At 39.6% G+C, this 20,857-nt stretch overlaps 1 protein-coding gene and 1 long non-coding RNA gene across 8 annotated transcripts in view; one reads left to right on the top strand and one right to left on the bottom strand.

Moving 5' to 3' along the window:
- Positions 1 to 20,857, top strand: part of NKAIN3 (sodium/potassium transporting ATPase interacting 3) — a 600,276-nt gene that overhangs the window by 346,087 nt on the left and 233,332 nt on the right. The gene's annotated exons all lie outside the window — the stretch shown is intronic.
- The window catches only part of LOC123290032 (uncharacterized), a 54,071-nt gene that overhangs the window by 11,714 nt on the left and 21,500 nt on the right, over positions 1 to 20,857 (bottom strand). For 5 of the 6 annotated variants that reach the window (XR_006534296.2, XR_011493180.1, XR_011493181.1 and 2 more), the window contains 2 exons: positions 7,996 to 8,032; positions 7,398 to 7,541 (listed from right to left, as the gene is read on the bottom strand). This is a non-coding gene — a long non-coding RNA (uncharacterized lncRNA). The remainder of the gene's footprint in view (positions 1 to 7,397; positions 7,542 to 7,995; positions 8,033 to 20,857) is intronic. The other variant, XR_011493183.1, reaches the window with a different exon arrangement.

The following is a 20,857-nucleotide window of genomic DNA, read 5'->3' as shown; positions in this document are numbered from 1 at the left end:
TGTAAGGAAACTAACGTACCAGGAGTTTAAATAATTTGCACAAGAAAACAGCTCGCGAGTCCTATACTTGTGGTATGCTTAATTTTTGAGAAGGGTAATTTTCTAGCTCTCTAGCCCTTGAGATATTTCTGTGTTCATTAGTTCCCAACCCCACCCTCCCTACTAGGATATAGGCACCTCCTGGAGTTTCTTCCCTTCCACTAGAATAAGTAGGAGGGGCACCCAATGATTCTAGTATGAGCACATCTCAGGCAGGCCCTTCAGAACTACTCAACTTTCATTGATTTCTGTGGAGAAAAGCCTTATTTAGATGGGAATGCAGAGATAGGTTTATTTGTTTCTGATATAAAGTCATGTTTCATGCTGGGCTCAATAATTCCAACCAGTGAGGAGGTTGAATTCATATCAATGAAGATTCCAGAGATTGTTCTTACTGAGCAAACATATTAAGTGGCCTGTTGGGCACAGACGCTGAAAAAGCATTGGAAGCACGAGGTCCTGATTGTCTTCAGGCTATGTGAACATAGCTGCCAGGACACCCATTCAGCACTAAGCTCGGCAGCATTCCCCAGGGCAAAGGAGGGAGATGCACAGAAGGCACTGGGGCATCAGGTCTAAAGGCAGGGCTCTTGGGGACACACTCTTGGCCTTTGCATCTCAACTACACCTGCTACCTCTCGGGTAAGTTACCTAACTGTCCTGTGGTGTTTTCGTCTATAAAATGCACATGGTAATTGCAAATTCATCATAATATGTATGGTTGTCATGCATATTAAATAAGATAGTGTAAGCAAAGTGCCCAAAATAGTACCCACCACACATTACATGAAACAATGAAAAAGTAATGCACTGTTGCCCAAAGCATCTTGTCATAGGGCTTAAGTACCAATTTCAGAGAGCAAGTCATCCACTCTTCTCTCTATGCTGCCAAATGTAACAATTAACTCTGTTCAACATGTCATTGAAATACAGGAGAATATTTAGCAAGTTTTTGAAGCTGGTTGCCAAATTGCTATCTGCATGATTTGTACATGCCGTGCCTCAAAGGAAGGATATGCTGGTGACCAGAACTAAGAAAAAGCCAAGGAAGAAGATTATCCTCCTCAAACCAATGCCTGTGAGCAACTGTGAGAGAGAATGGACAGAATGTGCATCATGAACGAGAAGTTCTGCATTCAAGTTTTGATTCTGCCACTTAGCAACAGAATGACTCTCTGCCAAATACTCTCTCAAAACTTTAGTTTCCCTATTTGAGAAATATGGATAACAGGACCTCACGAAACTAAATATGCTTTCAATATCTTTGTCAGCAATCATGCCCTGTGTAAATGCTAGCTATTATTACCACATTGCTTCAGGGGCTAAAATGCCTATGTCCTTGGAGGGTTGGGCTGGTCTAGCAGTTATTCGTAGGCTCTTGTGAATTACTTCAAGATGCAGTCAGGCTGCTTTCCACTTATATGTGGCTAGGACCAAGGATGCCAGACGTTGGGAGCTTTCTCTGTGCTGTGGAAAGAGTGATGTGAAAAGCAATATTCCTTAGAACATGGAGTACTCAGGAGCAGGGATGGGAAGGGATCCAGAGAGAAAGATGGTGGAATTCTGCTAATTTCACGTGCTTTGAAGTGAGGCTGATGCAGGCCCTGATATAAGATGACGATCATCAAGATGATGATATGATAGCGATTGCAGTAATTACAACTTGCCTTTTCATAACCCATTTCAAATTTAACAAGCTCCTTCCCTCCTGAAAAAGTCACAATTCTCTGGCAAAATAGAGAACTGGAAAGGGTGCGTCTTTCGTCATCTTTAGCTTGCTGATTTCATGGAAGTTTGAAGGAAAGGCCAATTTCGTGGGAGGTAGCAGGACCTGGAGGACAGGAAGCAGATTCTGGAGGCAGAAAGGTCTTTCCTGGTTCTACCCCTCACTAAACATATACACATAGACAAGCTCTTGAATCCCATGAAGACACAGTTTCCTCATCCCTAAGAACAATAACACCTACTTCACAGGCCATGATAGGAATAAATAAGATCCTGCAAACAACATGCCTTCTACAGGTCACTCAATAAACAGGGCCCATTATTATTATAGCTGCACGCATCTGTAAGAGCATCTTGCACTCTGAAACACTGTGGGAGATCTATAAGTGCTAGTCATTGTTTCCTTCATTCTGAGTTAGATCATTACCCTGCTTCACAGATGGGGATGCTGAAGCCCACAAAGGTCGAAGACCTTCATCGAGACTATAAGGTTCTCTTGCACATCAGCTTTGGGAAACATCTCACAAGCCATGGGGCCTGGAGGGGAGACTGGGACTATATCCAAGCTTATGTCAGTGAGATACTAAAATGTTATTATCTCAACGTGGAATTAAGTGCTTGTATATGTTGCCGCACAACAAAATACATTATTGATGCGCTAATGTTTTCCCTGCTGGGTTTATACGTGGTTTGCATAGCAAATTTTGCACATTCTGTCATCACCTGTATTTGAAAGTAGGATGTTTCTTGACAAATTATCCCATTATCTAACCAATTTTATCATTACCAGTTTTTTCATTTCCAATCTAAATGTTTCATTTTTGGATTGCATAATGTTATTTCTTATTATGCAATGCTAAATCATTTTAAGTAATTCTAGCCTGTTCTGTTATTCTCTTCCAAATATTACTAAGTAGTTACCCTTTCTTCTCAGGATTATTTATCTCTAATCTATGCATAAGCTATGTTCTTAATGTTTTCGCGTAGGTCATATTCTTAATCACTGTTAGCACTTTAGGATGTGTTCTAGTTCATCAAGAAGTTTTTATAGATTTTGTATCCATAAGTCATGGTTTTAGACAACCTCCGATTCCACACTATAAAAACAGACACGTATTGGTGTCTCTCTCTGTCCCCAGGTGGCAACTTCTATGAGGGCAGGGACTGTCTTTTTCTTGACTTTTTTTTCCCAAAAACTCAGCAGAGTACCTGGAATGTAGTAGTCCTTGATACATATTTGTTGAGTGAATATTGAATATATGGCTTAAATTTATTTTATTTTTAACAAAATAAATAATTCATTAAGCTCTCAAAAATATCTATTTGAAAACATTTTCTCCCTTCAACATATTTGTGTACTACCTAATTTATGTAAGACACTGGCCCAGGGGTAGAGAAATGAATAAGGCCTCGCCTGATCATGAAGGCAAGACACAAAAGTAAACAGATAATGTTGGCAAATCCCCTGGACAGTGTTACTATGTGCCAGGCCCTGTTCTAACAACACACCTATGAATGTATTTGATCCTTACCACCACTCTTTTTGAAGTGCTTTTCTTAACAGTTGCTCATATAGTTTGTACCACAACCTTAGGGAGTAAGGCAAGTTATTTAGTATCTCTGTGGCTCAATTTTATCATTGGTCAAATGAAATTTTGTCGATGGAATAAATACATTTTGCACTCCTAGTGTGTGCCAGACACTGTTGTAGGCAGTAGGGAAATAGCAGCAAACACAATGGGAAAATATCCTCGCCCTTGTAATCTTGCATTGATAATAGTACCTACCTCATCAGATTGCTAGGAGTATTAAATGAAATAATACTAGTAAAATCACCTAGAACAATGCTGGCACATAGTAGGCACTCAGTAAATGTTAGACATTATTATTATGCAACAACATATGTAGACTAAATAGATAAATATATGTTTCCCATTGATTAGGAGGGAATTGCGAGAGAACAAATAGTTCAATATAAATTCATCACCAGTCAGTAAGAGAAATTCTAAGTGTTGGATGGCGATAGATTCAGGAATGTGGGGGCAACGTTTACTCTAAGCAAAGTATTTCAAATTCACTCCTTTTCATGAGACATGAGTTCATGAAGTTTATATATGGATCTATACTCAAGAGTTTAATTCATTTTGGATTTTTAAGAGGTACATGCTAATAATTTTAATGTAATTACATTAGAAAGTTGTTTAAGCAAAAGGCAGAGTCTGAACTGTAAAAACATACTGTAGAATGGAGCCTTCCTTCCAAATGAATATAAATGATGTTCTGCAGTGAAAGAAGTGTAAGCCATAATGCAGACAGTTATAATGAGATTTGACCTAATTAGTCTTAGAGAGCTGAGACTCTTCATTAAAAGTAGCACTTCAAAATCATGTAATAATGAAGCTTTGGTTCTTAAAGGCTGATGGGAGCTATGACCCTAAAAAAAAAAGTTTTCTAGATTTTCCAAGTATATTCAGCAAGTCACCAAAACTGTAGCAAAACTGTGATGAGGTGCATCTAGAATATTGTGCATCCTCCGTCTCAGTGCTTCCACCTCCGTTACCTTGCTCAAGTCTCTGACCAGACCCTCATCACCACCTAGCTCTGCAGGCGATGTTGCTTGTTATTTCAAAGTGGAAGTAGAGGCAAGCATTTGTGACTTCCCACAGCTTGCCTTCCGTCTTTCTCTAAGCTCTTCTCTCTGACTCGGAGAAAGAGATGCACTTCCACCCAACACCTCCTACTTCCTCCTGAAATCTCATCTTTCTTTCGTGTGTTTTTATTCTTCCCCCACTGATGGATCTTTCCTTTTTCATATAAACAAGCCTTCAGCCTCCCCTCCAACACTAGGAGACGGGCAACTTTCCTCCACATCCCGCCCTGTACCTCCCTGTTCACAGCCAAGTCTCTAGAAAGACAAATCTGTTCTCACAGTCTCCACTTCCAAACCTCCCAATACTCCCCAGAAGGAGGGGCCCTTGCCATTCCTGTGGAACTGCTCTCTCAGAGGTCACTAATGACCTCTCCCTGCCAATTCAAGACAGCACTGTTTGGGTCTCTTTTTACTAGAATTTTCTGTAGCATTAGAAACTTTTGACCACACTCTCTTCAACTGTCTTTAAAATCCATGTCTCCACAGGGACGTCTTTCCTGACCTCCACACAGGTATCTCTGCCTGTTCCTGGACATTTCCTCCTCAACGGCAGCTCTGTGATGTCTCACCTTGCATTCTCCTCCCCCCATCCTGCTCCTTCTCCGATATTCCTTAACTTGGTGAGGATGCCAACCTTCACCCAAAACCTAATCCAGGGTCATGAAAAATTCTTCTATACCTTCCGCATTCTCCCATGCCTATAACGTCCTGAAGCCAGAATAATTTTCCTAAAATCAAAACCTGATCATGTCACTCCTGTATTTGTAAGCTTTCAGTGGTTTTTCACAGCTTTCAGAAGAAAAGCCAAAACATTAAACGAGATGCTCTGAGTCCCTCATGAACTGACCTTGGCTGAATTTTGCACCTACTCTCTTGATCTTCCCTCATAGGTATTTTTCATTCCATCTGTTCCAAACTAATTTTACTTCCCAGAGACTTCTCTGTACTCTCACATCTCTGGAACACTCCTACTCCCTCTGATGCCTAGCTAACCCCTTATCCTCAAGATCCAGTTTCAGCACCACCTCCCCTGAGGTCCTGTCTACAGAAGATTTCTCTCTTCCTGTGACCTCCCAGGGCCGCTCTCCCTTCTGCCATCTTCACATTTGTGCATTAAATGTGCATGGTTGACTTGAAAGTCTCTCTGAGTAGGTTTCAAGTCACGTAAGGGTGGGTACAATGTCTTACTGATGGTCTTAATCATGGTACCTATCTCAATGTCTGGCACAGATTAGGTATCGAATATTACCACATGTTGAAATTGTAACACGATGTCAATGGCCACGTGGACACTGAAAAGACAAGCCCAGCGACACTTGTAGTTGCTGAAATGCTGCTGATGCGTCACACCTGGGGAAGCCTAGTGCTCACCTATGTGGGGCGGTCTCTTGGTGGCCTGTCGCCTCCTTTTCTCAGCTGTGACACTCTCTTTCTTATATGTAGATGACCCCATAATTAAGGGCAACCATTTATATTGGTTTAGTAGTTTTTCACATCAATCTATTTTTTAATATAACACATATGTTTTTAATATGATCTACTAACATGAATTTATTTTTAATTGAAATACCTATAACCCTTCAGGAATATAACTGAGAAATGCTGAACCAGGGTATAAAATGAAAATACCAGGCACCTTTGATAAATATTAACACAAACTTTCAATTATTCTCTCCTTTCAATTCTGAGTAGGAAACTGAGTTTCTGTGGGGTTGAAGTAGAAAAGGTGTTTGAATAGTCAGTTTCTGTAACAGCTGATTTACAAATATCTCTAAGTAGGAGTTAGGTTTAAATGGCCCTGAAGGGTTGTATATTTCATAGAACGCAAGAATAAATTCACATCCTGATTACTCCAAGGAAATTTAATAAAAATGTCCCTCTAACCGATTTATCCTACCAAGGGGCAATGCAATGCTTCGTCTCTATCTTCTTCTGCAGTGGTTGCCCCAGGAAGCGAGTCAGGATGGCAGGCAGAATGGCCCTGGGCTGCAGGGATAGAGTGGGGCGGCTCTGTGGTTCTATTTGGGATGTGTGGAGGCTGCAAAGTGTAAGATAAGAGAAGGGCCTGGGAACTTACTACTCTTGACCCCAAATCCTCACTCAGCCTCCTGATAGCTGGGTGACTGAGCAAGTTACCTAACCTCTCTGAGCTCCGTTTCTGCATCTTGTAAAATTGGGTAAAACTAATTCAAATCCCACAGGCTATTTTGAGCATTTTTATTTCAGAATATTTTGAAAGCATGAAGTATTTATGGGGACACATCTTCTTCCTCTCTTTATTTTCCATATGACTATTACTTTTGTGTCACGTTGATAACTCCATCCCCCGCCACAGCAGGGTCCTGAACTTCCCAATCATTACAACACCTACTATCTCAGTAGTCTTGTGACCATGGGTGGGGCTTTCATGTCTATATCTGTAATCCTGAATTCTATCTCTCACCCTGTGTTTCTTGCAATGGGAAAGACCCACTGGGTAAAAAAACACAATAATAACAACAGAGGTCATTAAGTGAATGTCAGGCCTTTGCATATGTTATTTCTAATCTGTACAGCAGCCCCACAGGGTAGGTGTCAGTGGCCCACAGTAGAGAGAGGCACTGCAGATAATAAAGAGGGATGGAGTGCCGGAGGGAAGTCCATAAAATGCCTGATGTGGTCAAGTCCTCTGCTCCTTGTGAACAAAAAGGCCAAAGGTACAGCTTGTCTTTATGTACAGCTGCCACACTTTCTGCCACATAACCCTCCAATTTCAGCCATATGACTGGAGGCAGATGTGCTTGGCCCAGAAGGGCAACCAACCAGGGGAGCACTGGCAGGAACCTTGCCTGGTGGAAACCAGATAAAACCTGCACTTAGCTAATCTGAATGAGAGAGGATATGCAGAGGGCATGCACGTTACCTCCCTCCTCTCTCCCTCAGCATCTCGGAGACTGCAAATAATGCAGGCAGTAAGGATCAGGAGTCCTGAGTATTTACTTACCGAGTTGGAACTCTTCCTCCTCTCTCCTCTCTCCTCTCTCAAAGAAGAAGAAAATAAACATAGGGTGGACGTAGGAGTTTATGCTCAACTTAATTGAAGCCATGAAATTAGAAGCGTAATTACATAGAGAAGTGCTCTTCTTTCCTACAAGTAATGTCCAAAGAAAATAGTGGCTGTATCTCTCAGAGATGGGAAGAGGTGGTCTCTGGTCGGGATACTCCAGGGACAGTGGGGAGGGAAGGGACAGAGCTGTAAAGGAGCAAGGATATGTCAGCAAAGACTCAGCATAAAAGTTCCTAAAAGTGCCTTTAAAGAAAGGAGAAAAGAGGGAGAGGGAGCGAATGGAGGTGCTTGTTTGGGCTAAACCAAACAAGAATGGAAGTGCTGCTGTAACTGGCCTGGGGACAGTGTGATGGACATGTAGGGAGGAAAGAGAGGAGGAAGAGGTGGAGGGAAGGAGGAAAAAGGGAAGAGTAGAAAGAAAGGAAAAAGAAGAAACCCAAGTTGCTGGTTTAGGTAGGAGTCTCAGCTCAGAGAAGCAAAAGACAAAAAGTTGAGAATTGAGATGGGACAGGAGAGAATCTGGGGATTCTCTTACCTGGTGGGTCAAGTGGCACTGTCTCCACCACAGGAATCTGGGGGTAAGGAAGGAAAACCCAAAGAGATGAAACACCTTCTCCAGAGACCTTAGGCATTGAAGGCATCATGAGACAGTTTAGATTGTATCTAAAAGATTAAATTAATTAATTAATTAAAGATAAAATCAAACAATAAAGCGAAAGGAGAAAACATCTGAAAATATTTTTAAATGCTTTTAATATGCACCCACTTATATGAGATTGTGTCCCATTATGATTCCCCTTTCAATCATATATTTTTTATTCTGAGCTTCCCACAAATTAACGTATGAAACATTCATGCATGTGAAGAGATCCTGAAAATATGGTTAAAAAAAAATTGATTTGTAAAGTTTGAGATGAAAACCCCAAAGTTAAGGCTGGTGGTTCTTGAAGGAGGGTCTCCTCTTCCCCGAGATGGTGGCCACAGGAACTTCCCTCTGGGCGGCACATGTGGAGAGATTTATATTTGGGGACTGTCTAAGAAAGTTGCGTCATGTTCTCACCTTATAATCTTTTAGTGATAACAATCAGTGATAGAATGTTAGCAGAAACCATACTGTAACTTGGGAAAATGCAAGAGAAAATATCGAGAGATGACTGTCCCATCTACACAGAATAGGCCAGCACCCAAACCATCTACAGACTCAAGGGGTCTGCACCAAGATATGAATCCAGATTTGTTATACGGAACTAAAGTCAAAGTGGCGCAAGTTGAAGACAATTCTAGGTGGCAATAAGGAAAAAACGAAACACACTTATGACTGATTTTATTCCTTCTGACAGCTTCAGAAATAGATTGAAGTTGAGAATTGTGGTTTGGGAAGGCCAGATTTCCAGTCCAATTTGTAATTAACTTATTTACAATATTTATTTCCTAATCTGTGATGCAATCCTCAAAATATTCTATATCAGTGTCTCGTGGTGAATGATTCAAGAAAGAGAAATTTTCATTTTTTACAGCTTCCAAAAATTATAGAAATGGGTTAGCCTTGTGAAGAGATACATACACACACACACACACACACACACACACACACACATATATATGATATATCATATATAGCAATAGCTCCTGTCAGAATTTTTCTTGTGCACTTTATTCATAGTAGTTTGAAATGGACACTAAAGTAAGTGTCTCTTTGTACCTCTAAAAGATGAAATTTACCATAGTAAATAGCGTTTTTTAAAATACAAATCTCTAAACAATCTTGAGCTTGAAAATTCATGTCCATGGCAATTCCAAGGAAAAAATTCTCAATCTGAACATGAAGTTCTCACTTTGAGACTACTCGTTAGTTTGTGAATTGCAGCTCTATCTAGGATAGCATTTTAGAGGGCGTAATTTCATTGATGAAAACTTTATCTCTATTTAGGACTTTCCTCATAATTAGAGATCTGAATTAATTATACTGATAGCCTAAACAAAAGGAAATCATGTCACTGGTATAAATTTTACTACGAAGGACCTCATTAGAGAACTCAGAAATCCCCATTAATCTTATGTTCATACTCCATAATGATGGTAATTAGTGATGATAAATTGATATTTGAAAATATATGATAGTTAGCAATTTTCATTTCATCATGACGAATTCTAAACAACACTCTCCTACTTATGCTGTTTAAAAGTTGGATTTTTTGTTTCTTTGGAGTGAATTAACTTCCTTATTTTACATAAAAGCAAAATTTTTCATTTTGTAAATGTTTCAACAGCTATCAGCTTTCTCTAAAAAAATGTGAATTTAGTATGTTTTGGAAAAGTATGATTTTTAAGTTTATGACTGTAGTACAAAAATTTTTTAAATAACAAAAGTTAATACCGGGCAAAACCAGGCATGAAACAAATGTTTTCTTCTAATTATTAAAGTTCAGTATTTAACTGAAAGTCCTTTTCTTCCTTTTCCTTGCCTGGAGTCTTTGAAGAGCACCGCTGAGGCTGCTCAGAGAGTTCACAGCAATATTCCTTTGTTACAAGGACCAAGCGAGCTGTGGAAGAAACACAGCACCTGCGCAGTAGCACGCGCATGCAAATAAGCTTCCTTTACTGCGGATCCTACTGGACCAGGTGATTTCTACTCTTATCCTGCCCCACAGGAAAACTCCACTAGAAAGACACTCATCAGATTACTGCTGAGAAATGAGAAGCACTCCCAGCCTGGGATTTCCTGCACAGAAATAAAATAATGAAACTAAGCAAGTAGCAGGCTTCTCGAGGAAATGTTCTTCTTATCTGCAGTTAGTGTCCCATCTCAAGGAATCCTCAGTGCTTTGGAACCACTATTAGATGAGCCTAAATGGACTTCCAGGCCAACTTTATGCCTCAAGGGAAGTACTGTAAGTCCTGGGCATTTGTTGTTGGTTCATTCTAGAGAATCAGATGCATAATGCCAGCACAAATAGTATAGCAGAAAGAGGCCCCCAGGCAGTTGGCTGCACACCTCCAGTGTCAGGGGAGTCTGGGGCCGAGGTCCTTCTGTCTTGCACTTGCCAGAGAGTGAGGGCCAGCAAAGGGAGATGAGAACCAAGAACACACAGGAAAATGTAAGGGTCAGGTTTCTATGAGGTGAAATATGCCACTCATTTTATGTTGACATTGTAAACGCCATCCAGGAAAGACACATAACTATAATTCAGTACGAAAGAAATAGCCAGTAGATTTGCTTCCTTTAGGGGTTTCAATTAATATTCTAAAGCTAGGACAGTCACTCACCATATGCTAATAACATGTTCTAACATATGGAAATATGTAAAGATCTTGGAAATATGACTTTATCAAAATATGAGTGTTTCTAGAGTGTTTGACTCCTAGTCAAAGACCTTACAAAATAGTGAATGGTGGACCCATCCTAGGAAGGTCTGCAACCTCCTTAGAAAAATTTTTTAAAACAGTGATGGTAGGAGGAATACAGATTTTGAATAAAAACTCATCTCCACTATTTTTCTCACAATTATCATTAAAAAAAAAAACACTTTTCTCCATTCTTCCTGTTAATCTTTTTCCATGGACCAGATATTCCATATCTGAAAGTTACATGCTACAAATCAGAGGCTGGTGGTAGGAAGACTTATTGGAAATGAGAGACACAGAGAGGCAAGCAAAACCAGAGACAGAATATGATACTTGTCATCAACATATGACATATCCACCTTTCAATGTCTTCTGTAGCCATGTTGGCCATCCCCTAAGTTGCCAAGATGACCTGATGACCTGAAGGTCTATTGCCCTGGGAAGAGTAGATTTAATGAGCAGACTAACTATTACACAGGTGCGCAACAACAGATTGTATTTGGGTTTCCTCCTCCCCAAATGCCAAAAAAGGCAACACGTATTAATATGGCTGATACTGTTTCTTTTTCTAAAGACTTAATTTAATAGTCTTGCCCCAATTTAATGCTCAGAACAAAAGCCAGCTCATTCCTGATTTTTGATTCAACCCTAATCTCACAACCATATACTATCTTTTCCTTCCGTGAACCTCAATACAGCTTCGTATACCACAACTACCAGCATTCTATAAGTGCAGGGGTGGATGGTTCATATAATTCCAAAGATACAAGATACAGACACAAATGAAGGAGGCTGGGTGTTCCACAAACTTTGGGCTCCTCCCGAAGGGAACTTCTGCCTCATTCTTTCTTCTTACCAGGTAGCTCGTAATGCTAAAGTTTACTAAATCAGTTTAGACTCTCTTGTCTCTAGGTTTCTTTAGAAGATGGCCCTGGTGAAGGTGGTAGCTTTGTTTTCTACAATGTGCTCTATTAACACCTCAGAATTACAATAAAAAAATCTCAAAACAGAACACTATGCTCTTTAAATCGACTTAAAGTCATGGAACTGAGTGAAATCCTTGTAGTTTGACAGTAGATACAGAAGAAAATATGACCAAGGTTTGAGCCTGGGAATTCCAAAATTTAGAGGTTGCATGAGAAAGAAGCTTCCAGTGAGACATAAGGGAAACTAATACAGTGTTAATACGGAGGCCAAAAGAAGAATGTGCCTCCAGAAGAAGAGAGATGGTCAACCATGTCAAATGCTCCTAGGAGTTCCAGTGAGATAAGGACAGGAAATAGGCCACCAGATTTGGCAAAATAAAACCCATGTTGATAGGCAGAGAAGAAATGAAGCTCACTTACAGGATTTGAAAGGGAGGAACCCCACTCACAATGTGTGGATGAGGAAAAAGTGTAGAACCCACTTTGAAAAGTTGTACTAAAGGTGAGGAGAAAAATGAGGTAGTGACCAGAAGAAGACAGAATATCAACGGAATTTTTGTTTTTGTTTTTAGTCTAGGCAATATTAAGGCATACGCGAAAGTCAATGGTAATGATTCTAGTTAAGAGGAAGAAATTGATCTTGCACAAGAGAGGGGAAATCGCTAAACAAGATCCTTAATTGGAGTAGAGGTGATAAAACTAGCGAGCTTGGGCATAGGCAGGAAGAGGAACATGCAAAAAGAGGAAAGGGGGAGAATATGGGTGCAGGGTGTATACATTTGAGTTGATTTGGTGATGGGGAGGTGAAGTGGTTCTTTTCTGAGAACTTCCCTTTTTATCAAAAAAAGAATGAGGGAGGACACAACTGAGAATAAGGAAGAAGGCTTTGGACATGAGGACAGAAAACTATGTCAGTAATCATCCTGGAGAATGAGAACACAGCTGTACTAGGGGATGACAGTAGGATTCCTAGGCTTCAGCAAGTATCCACTGGAAATTTGTAGTCATAAATTTAGCCCTTATCTCTAATTTGGCATTTAGCATATACTGCATCATGTTATTAGTAACCATTTTGCATGTGAAAGTCATATTTTCCCAAATTGTTTGCAAGTTTCTCAAAAGTGGAATCCCAAGGTTGTACTACTTGGTATCTTTTATGGGGTATACCTTAGTGTCCTGGCAAGTAGGTACCTCATAAACATTTGTCGAATTTAAGATTGAATAAGCTGAATGAAGCACTTCAGGGAATGTTTATAGCACCCTTCCCTTTGCCCTGTACCTTATTAACATAGAGGTATATATAAATCATTACTATCTCGCCTTTGCACACAGCCTGGCAAACCAGGGTCTGGCTTAGCCCTCATAGTGCTAAGGGATCCAATGGAACCCTCCCTGAGCAACTCAGAGTGGGTCCAAGTTCCACAGCCATTTAGACATGTCCTCTGCTTATCAGCCTTGTCTAGAACCAGAGGAAGTCCCAGTGTGAGACATCTGTTTCTAGTGTCTTTCTTTGCAGCTGGAAACTGGGGCCAGTTCCTTTTCGGCACCTTCTGGTGCTCAAATTCTTTAACCTCAGCGTTACAGTACCAGAAGTCACAGACTGTGTCCTGGAAATAGAGGAGAAATGCCTAATTCACTTTTCTAGACCCTAGCTTCTCCAAGTGTGCCCCTTGCACCAGCACGTTAGCATTACCAGAGAGATTATTAGAAATTCAGGGTCTCAGGCTCACCCTAGACCTGTGGAATCAGAATCTGCACTTTAACGAGGTGCTGAGGTGATTTGCAAGCCACCAAAATTCGATAAGCACGCTAATGCACGATAAGAGAACCTCCCAAATAAGGTTATATAATTGTGCTAAAAGAAAGCTTTGCAAAATATATGAAAATTTAAATAATTGCTTTAATTTTTTCATAAATAAAGGCACACTGTATTGCTATATTTCTGGTGGGTAAATACAAACCTAAGGAACAGAAAGGTTATTTGGTAATTGTCAGGAAAGCTGAACTATGTTTAATAGTTCATGTAAATTGCAGCTAAGAAATTGGACATGAAATACCCAATCACGATAACAAAAAATGTTCTCAAGAATCTACTAATGCTTTGTAGCACATTCGCTCTTTGTAGGCTTTTCGTAAGCAGTGGGGAGGACAACTGACATACGGAGAAACTGCATCAGTGTTATTCAAAAACCTAATCCTGATCAGGCCCTAAATTCCTAAAGCCAGGGAAATGTTTCTTGGGCAGTAAAATACTACTTAGCAGGTTAAATACTTCATTGATAAAGCAAGATGCAAGTCCAGGAAGGGGTTAGCCTGCTTTTGAATATGTAAATCAGCAGACTATTTTTGTGAAAACCTGCATGAGGATGAAGAATTGTAAAATTTAGATACAGCTTTCTTCTATGCTACAAATCTGATAAGTCCTTTCAAAGTCTTCTTTCTGTGGAGTTATTTCTGCTTAATGCTATGATGCCTTTAGCTAAGATAATTTCAGAAATTCTGTCGTATTTTTAATCTCAAGTGGAACTGAATAGCAGCGATAGAGGAGGCCCTTAGTGAATGTCCAGAAGAATGGCGGGTCACCAGGTCATGTGTCCTGATGATGTTAGGATAAACTGTGCCAGGAGAGATGGATAAACAAACAACCCCATTGTCCTCTGGGGAGAAATGATGCCTTTGTTATAATAAAGTTAATAGGTGTTGATTTTTGAAAGTTTAGAAATTGTGAAAATCATAAAGAAAATTATTCATATAACCCTCTACCCTGAGATAACCACTTTAAACTTAATTATTGAAATAGAAACCAGTTTGTCGCTAGTAAACTTGATGTTCCAACATGTGGTCCATATTACATGATGGAGCAGAACTGTCATTGAAACCTCAGTGAGAATTCTGTTTCTCAACCAAACGTATCCCTGTAGGATGCTAGTGGGTCAAGTCCATTAGACAAGGACAATACCATTTTCAATATTATCGTAACAATTCTCACACTTCTAGAGTAGTTATTTTAGAAAATATTGCTTTTGACGCTTTCATTTTTATTTCAAGTTGGATAATGTTGGTGCTGAACTCAGACTTCTGGGTTCTCAAAGGACAGCCTCAGCTTTATAATTTGATTTCCTCTTTCTTGTTTTATGGTATAATGCTAAACAATATAATGCACAATGTAAATAAAGTAGATACTGAATTTACACCCCTTGGCTTTTTTTCTGAAGCAAATATATCCCACTGAATTCACACCTTAATAATTATCTTAAAAAAATGTTAATCTCTTATCTTTAATAGCTTTCCCCTTAGTCCCTTTTCCTGCAAAGAAAGTAGGCAGTTTAGTTTGTCAAAATTTATGTTAAATATAAATCAAATAGTGATGAGCTTTCTGTGGATACATGCCTCCCTCCTTGTCTATATTCTCCCTACATGAGGCTGATTTGGAAGCTCCATATCACCGTTTTCCTCAATTGGTTCATAGGCTAACATATTATAAACACAAAGATTTGTTGTGAATACAAAAAGAGGCATGCATTTTCTATAATAAAAGGATAGATTAAGATAAAAAATTCTTGCCACTATCTGAAATTTATATGTTTTTAAGCACAAAATGGTCACCTTCAGAAGTTATGTTCAGGTCAGAGTTTTAAGAACATTCTTCTATGTTCCACAGATAAATGGAAATGACCAAAGAGTGTTGGTGCTGAAAGAATCCTTTGAGATCATCTTATTCAGCTCCTCGTCTTTGTTTAAGGTAGCTTAGCACCAGAAAAATGAAATAACTTAACCGCGTTCATTCACTTAGAGTCAGTACAAGATTTCTAAAATCCTAGTATATCCAATATGATTATACAAAGCTAAAATACCACTTTAAAGCTTTGATGTGGAAAGAATAGAAATCATATATGATCAGCTAGGAAGTTAACACACAAAAACATTACCTACATAGGTGAGTGTTAACTCATCCAAGACTGATTTCCTGGAGGCTGGTCTCCCAGAGGAGGAGTTGCATCCTGCAAGGTTCTAAGGAAACTGGCTACAGCTGAGTGTCCAAGGCAATCAATCCTTGCAGAATTCGGACCTGGGGAAGTGGGCCAAAGGACCACTGTATCATAGGAGCTGCAAGAGTCAAGCTTAGACCCTGCCACTGGCTATGCTAGGAAAGGAGCTGTTGGCTTCCCAACTGTGCATCTTTATAACCCAAAACCCAAGGCCAGGGTCACCTCCCCATATCTGGTGGCACTGTGGATCTCTAGTGCATTGGACAAAAGGAGACCTGCACAGCTGCTCCCCAAATCAACAGGGCTTCGGAAGACCCATTGTGTGTGCTATGGGGTTATTTGCCTTTGTTGCTCAACAACCCCCTATGGAATTTTTTTCATCACATTCCAAACATTGCTAAACATGTCTTTGTATCTATCTGGAAAGACGTTTTCCTGTCTTTATGCATAAGTTGTTAGATCTCTTATTATTCTAATGGTGATGCAAAATTTCTTTCAATGTAATGCCAGATATCTTCCATTTGACCTTCTAGTCACATGGTACACCCTTCTCCTTCCCATAAATGCCAGGACTACATGTGTATTTTAGTAAGAGATTTTAGTGCTCTCTGGGTTCCAGTTGGTTTTGGCAAATGAAGAGAGTCAGTAGGTAATGGAAGGGAGAAGGAGAGTGAAGTCAGGGATTTTCATCGTCTGGCCTCCTCCCTGTGAGACCATCTCAGGCTGGCTATGTCCCTTCACTTCATGCTCTTATTCTACATGGCTCTTTCCCTCTGGCCAGCCTCTCACCACTCTATTCTCTTCAGGTCTGGGAGGGGCAACACCTCCATTAGTCTTTCTGGGGCTGGGTTCCTGCACTGTCTTCTGTTGTTCCTTGTCACTGTCTTTGTAATTATTTCTTTGCAAATAAAGACCTCCTAAAAATATCCTGATTTAAGTGTGCCCACTCTTTCGTTTGGGGAGCCTGATTGATACAAATGTCAAACTTTTATATCCTTATCTCTAGCAACATACTGTTTAAGGAGTATACCTACATTTTTTTATTGAAAGAAATCTAGGAGACAGAAAAATCCTTCAAAATGACATTTTTAGACAACCAGAAGAATAAGTTCCAATTTAATCTGTTTATCCTTATATATGTTTATATACCTATATCCCAAATTTCCTACAGATTCAGAATTATGACTTTTGGGAAGCTTTTTAAAATTAAGTGAATCCAATCTTCACATAATGAAGTTGTAGAAAGGACAACTATAATTCAGTTATTTTTGGTTATGACTGAAAGCTAAGTAATGGCTACATATTGATTTTGGCATTTTCTTTCTGAATATTTTTGGTTGTTAAATGGTTTTTCAGAGAATTAATATGCATTTAGAAGGTCTTTATCATTCATAGCACCGAGCGCAAACAGATGAGTAATAACTGATTGCTGATTAATTTGTTTACATAGGTAATTGTTTATGCAGTTATCTACATTCAGCTCTGTAGTTTTGTGTGCAGGCAGACCATCCATAGCTATGTCATTTCTGGAAGACATGAATTTTGTTGCATTTTCTCATTAGGTAGGTTAGAGGAACAGCCAGAGGGAGATGATGTAACAAACGTTACTTGTAGGAGGGTCCTTAACTTTGCTTGATTAGGTTATCGTTCACCTAAGTTGAATCACGGTAGTCTCTTGATGGCTGTTTCCAGTGTTAATTACGAGCCGTGGGCAGTAGCAACCACGGGTACAAGAATGGAGCTTGGCTGAGTACTTAAAAGTGAGCCGCTGCTCAGTGGTTTCAGGTCACAGGGTTGGCTGGCACAAAAATAAGGACAATTCTGGGATGAAACTGGATCTACAGTTCTTTGAAAATACTGCATGTTCATACTTTTGATAATTTAACTCAAAACTTTCCCATTTACCTCACATTTGACTCTGTGTTTTCTGTTTATAAGGAGAGAAAAGTCCTGCCAGATAATATATGAATGACGGTGTTTACTTATCACCTTATGATAAGTGTCACAAAGTCATACTGCTTTTGGAAAGGGGTAAGAGTAGGGAGGGTACTTGGTTTTTCTGAGGTTTTTAAATATGAATCAGCATAAATATTCTTAAAATAATCAAGATGCAAAGAGATTGTCTACACAACCACAAATACAACTTTTTAAATCTTCCTCTCCCCCTTTTTAATCAAATATCACACTGGATTGAAGATAAAAGAATTAACCAAATTTATATGAAGAAATGGATTCTCTGAAAGCTCAAAGTCCAGTATTTCTAAAGGAGAAATTTGGGGGGTGTTATGTATGGGGCATGATTACTGCTGAGCACCAGCTTTTCTTTAGACAAAGATATTCTAGGGTTTCCATTTTCAACTAGTGTTCTTGTCATTAGTTCAATTTTGTGATGCAAATCATGTAAGGCTCAAGTTCTCGACTGTTTAGCCCTCAAAACAATTTTCAAAAGCATTTCCTAGTTAATCTGAGCACCCATTTACGAAATTAATATTCTACTTTCCAAAAATATTACTGTTCTCAAAAGCTATTTTCTGTTTTATAATTGAATCTTGAAACTTATTACTTTGAAATGCATACCAAAAACTTTTGAGATAAAGCATCTGAGAGAGATGGATACATATCTCAGTTACAGTGCCTTAAAAATCAAAGGTAGGGGCCGGGCCCTGTGGTAGAGTGGTTAAGTTGGCGCACTCCGCTTCGGCGGCCCAGGATTTCACCGATTCCGATCCTGGGCGCGGACATGGCACCGCTCGTCAGGCCATGCTGAGGCAGTGTCCCACATGCCACAGCTAGAAGGAGCACAACTAAAATATGCAACTATGTACTGGGGGGACTTGGGGAGAAGAAGGAAAAATAAAAAATAAAATCTTTCAAAAAGCAAAGATATTTTTCTCATTCCGTTAGGAAAGGAGACGCAGACATGTTGAGTGGTTAGACATGGTTGATCACATGTCTACTAGACAGCTTTATTCTCCCAACGCCTATCCTGAACTCAATTCACAGGTTTAAATAAAACCAGGCTTAGCAGGTGGATTTTTAGAGACCTAATCCACTCTGACTAATAATGTATGAAGCGTGATCCAGTTATGAACGAGACTGCACAACAGAGCAGTGTTACATTTTGAATCTGTGCTTGTGTAGCCTTTTCATTCATTCGCCCAACTCCAAATAAGTTATTTAAGATGGTAAAGAAAACTAGTGCAGAAAATAATATGCTTAGACCAAAAAATGTCCTTACTGAGCCTGTAATACCTTGTTCTGAACATAAAACTCCAAAGTGGAGGTTAATGTATGTGTTCCTAATGTTTATCATAAGCCATTGTATCTACCCATTTTGAACAGGCTTAGCTTTTACATAAAGTTGATTTCTTTGGAAATCTATTCCATTTAAAAAGTCCCACTCATGAGCCCATATTACATTTTATAACCCTAAAAATTGCCATCAGCAACTTTTATTCAACAAATGGTAAACTGCAAACAGAGCAAAAAGTATAATGGAAACAATGCACATGATGATAAACAGTAGCAGAGAATAAAATAAAAACACACGAGTAAAAATTATGATAATCAAAAAATATTCTTAAAGGTACCATAAGTTAGGCCAGTCACAAAATAAGAGCTCCAAGGTAGAAAGACATGGGGGAAAAACAGCAATGAATCTCGGCTCAAAGATGCATAAATGAATAAAAAGGTCACTTGTAACCCAGCTCCTTGCACATGGTCGCTGGCAAGCAATGCTGATGAGTACTTAACTTATTCACTTGCTATGAAATCAGTTATTAAAGACTGGGTTTTTTAACTCTGTAAGACAGAAAGGAGACAAACTGAAATATATAATAACAACTGCATTCACATCTATGTGGCATTCTTTCTTTTTTTCTTTCTTTTTTTTTGAGGAAGATTAGCCCTGAGCTAACTACTGCCAATCCTCCTCTTTTTGCTGAGGAAGACTGGCCCTGAGCGAACATCCATGCCCATCTTCCTCTACTTTGTATGTGGGACACAAAAGCCATGCTGTGCTATGTCCGCAGTGGAGATCTAAACCATCGAAATCTGGGCTGCTGAGTAGCAGAACGTGCGAACTTAACCAGCTGCGCCACCAGGCCAGCCCCGGCATTATTACTTAGAACTAGTCAATAATATATATTCTACCTTAGAGCGCGTGGGTTGAAAGTCTCTCTAATACCATAACTTGTGATTCTGTACTAAAAGCTGTTTAAAAAAGTCTGTAAGGGCAAGACTGCATACAACAGTTGTCTAAAATTCTGGGGAGAAAATGCTTGCTGTTCTGGGTCTTGACGCAAAACAAAAATCGAGGTGGAAAACTACTTATGAAGGTATTTATACATTAGGAGTATTTTTAAACCAGTCGCTGTGCCAGGTTCTGAGGAAAGCAATTGGGAGTGAGGTAGACAGAAGACCTGCCCCTGTGTAGAAAGGAGAAGGATTAAATGGAATGTCTGACTCAGCACTGTGAGTGCTGTGGGAGCTTCAGCAGTAGGCGCTGACCTGGACTGGGGAAGAGGGTGGAGATGACAAAGGGCTTCCTGGAGGAAGCAGTATCTAGGCTGAGATCTGAAGGATGAGTAAACGTTAGCTAGATTAAGAGGGGAGGGAAGACTGTTTTAAGTAGAGAAGATAAGTTATGTGAAGACTCAGAGGTGAGAGAGAACATGGAGCCATGAGAAAATAAAACTGTCATCGGGCTGAAGCCTAAATCTCCTAGATTGCTGAGAGGTGAGAAATGAACTCAGAGGAAAAGGTAGAGTGTAGGGCGTAAAGGTCAGAGTAAGCCTCGTTAAGGAAGTTCTACCTGAAATAGCAGAAAGCCTTTGAGATTGATATTTTAAAGGATCTCAAAGACAGCTCATAGTCATTTTATAACTGGAAGTTTGTATTCTTTGACCATGTTCCCATTTCTCCCACTCTCTAGACCTTGGTAGTCTTTGTAATATACGTGTATCAAATCAACACACTGTACACCTTAGACTCACACAATGTTATATGTCAATTATATCTCAATAAAGCTGGAAAAAATAAAAGTAAACATCAATAAAGGGACTACTCTATAGACAATGGACTGGAGGAATGCAGGCAAGGTAGGAAGATGACTTGGAGAGGTTATGGCGGTGGAGAT

This window comes from Equus asinus, chromosome 12, assembly GCF_041296235.1.
Source record: "Equus asinus isolate D_3611 breed Donkey chromosome 12, EquAss-T2T_v2, whole genome shotgun sequence".
NCBI classification, from domain to species: domain Eukaryota; kingdom Metazoa; phylum Chordata; class Mammalia; order Perissodactyla; family Equidae; genus Equus; species Equus asinus.
Note: the sequence above shows the minus strand (reverse complement) of the source record. Positions and strands in the feature narration are given on the sequence as shown.